This window comes from Nannospalax galili, unplaced genomic scaffold (genome assembly GCF_000622305.1).
Source record: "Nannospalax galili isolate Female #2095 unplaced genomic scaffold, S.galili_v1.0 scaffold60, whole genome shotgun sequence".
Lineage (NCBI taxonomy): Eukaryota > Metazoa > Chordata > Mammalia > Rodentia > Spalacidae > Nannospalax > Nannospalax galili.
The window spans coordinates 1,480,363-1,482,584 of NW_008346989.1; positions in this window are offsets into that span (position 1 = coordinate 1,480,363).

A 2,222-nucleotide genomic window follows, 5' to 3' on the forward strand; every position below is an offset into this window, starting at 1 on the left:
TGCCCATTATCTCTTGGTTCTATTTCTTTTTTCCTGTAAAATCATTTCTCTATTTTTTTAAATATATAAATAGGGGCTGGAGAGATGGCTTAGGGGTTAAGGGCATTGACTGCTCTTGCAGAGGAGCTAGGTTGTGTTCCTAGCAACCACATGGCAACTAACAACCATCTATAACTCCAGTTTCAGGGAGTCCAACGCCCTCTTTTGGCCTCTGAGGACATTGCATGCATGTGGTGCACTTACATGCAAGCAAGATATTCATATACCTAAAATAAAAATAAATTAAAACTTTAAGTGTAAGCAGCTGGACTGTAAGAATGTAATGTTAGAATCTAGCTGATCAGGCCACAATACTTTGCAGCACCCTTTCTTCTTTCACAAATACTAACAGGCACCCTACTAAGATATTGTCTGTGAGTCCCTAGCTAACAGATTTCCCAGTGCCAGGATCTCTCACCTGGGAAATGAGTTTACATCAAAGGTAGTATTGGTGACAATACATCCTGCTCCCCACCCTCTTCTCAGTCTGGCTTCAAGCTCCTGCTGTGAAACCTCACCCATCCTCAGAAAGGTATGAGAAGAGATACCATTTCCTCCATATGGGCTCTGATTTCTCTCTTCAGAGACCCCATTAGACTTCTGTCTTTGATTGTGGGGCCAGAACTCTCTTTAGAGCCCCTGTCATGCTGTTGCTTCTCTGTCTGTTCATGGTGTTAGTAACTTTTCTAATAAACTTCTTACTGTCTAGTAATTCAACTCAGTGTCCCTCTTGAATGCCGTCCCCATCTGAAATCTTTCAAACATCTAAATAAAACAATAACCGTCTTGAAGCCTAATGAAAGGCTTGATGCATGACCAGGAGACACTTGACCCTCATTTTCTTTGCTTTTCTGTCTTTCCAACTGCTCCTACTTAAGCCCTAGCTTTGACCTATTGGTTTCTTTCCTTTCCCCCTTTTTTTTTTTTTTTTTTTGGTCTTTTTGAGACAGGATCTCCCTGTAGTCGCAGCTGTCCTGGAACTCACTATGTAGATCAGGGAGGTCTTGAACTCACAGAGATCCGCCTGCCTCTGCCTCCCGAATGCTGGGATTAAAGGCGTGCACCACCACACCCGGCCCTTTCCCAATTTTTTAAATGTAATCTAGCATTCTTTGTTTTCAATTTTTTTCCAGCCTGATTGGGTTTGTTGACCTAAAATACAGCACTCACCTCAAAGAAATAGTTTATTTTTGGGCCAAATATGAGACACTGGTGTAAAAACATAGATTCAGATTATTCTAAGAGACATACTCCCACATAGAAGTGGTTGCATGAGATTTCATTCGTTACAGAATATGGTAATTTGAATAAGAAATGTCCCCATAGGCTCAAAATATTTCAACACCTGGTCCTCAGTTGATGGCACTGTTTGGGGAGGGTCGTGGAACCTGTAGAGGAGGTACAGCCTTGCTGGGGGAAGCACAATACTGAGGGCAGACTTTGAGAGTTCAGAGACTCCTCTTGGAGTATGATCTCTCTGCTTCATGTTTGTGATGAACAATATAAGCTTTCAGTTTCCAGCTCCTACTTCCATGCCTGTCTGCTGCTTACTACCATGCCTCCCTGCCATCATGAACTCTTACTCCTCTGGAACAGTAAGTCAAAACAAACTTTTATGAGTTGTCTTGGTCATGGTATTTTAGTACAGCAACAATCACTAAAACACAGCACAAAGAAAGTCATAAATCAAGGCATTTATCAAATACTTTAATAAAGACTGCAGATAGTCAGGTCAGAGCAAGCTGGAAAGAAATCTGCTGTAGGTCTCAGACGCTGTCTGATGGCAGTCGTAGTTTTTGAACTGGTGGAAGCTAGTGGAACTGGAGAGATATCTCAGTATTAGTGAAACTGATTTACTTGCAAGCCTGGGGAGACCTGAGTTCAGATCCCTAGTACTCACATTAAAAAAAAGAAGTTAGGCATGGCTGCATGTGCCTGTAATCCCAGCGTTGGGGCTTGGGGGTTGGGGCAAAGACGGGTAGATCTTAGAAGCTTACAATCAGCCAGACTAGCCAAAATAGCAAGCTTTGGTCCAGTGAGAGACCCTGTCTCAGGGAGTAAGGAAGAGTAGCAGATGAAGATACCCAACATTCTTCTCTGGGTGCTACATGCACATTCATGGGTATCTGCACCACACCACACACACACACACACAGAGTGACATACATGAAGGCATTTGTGTG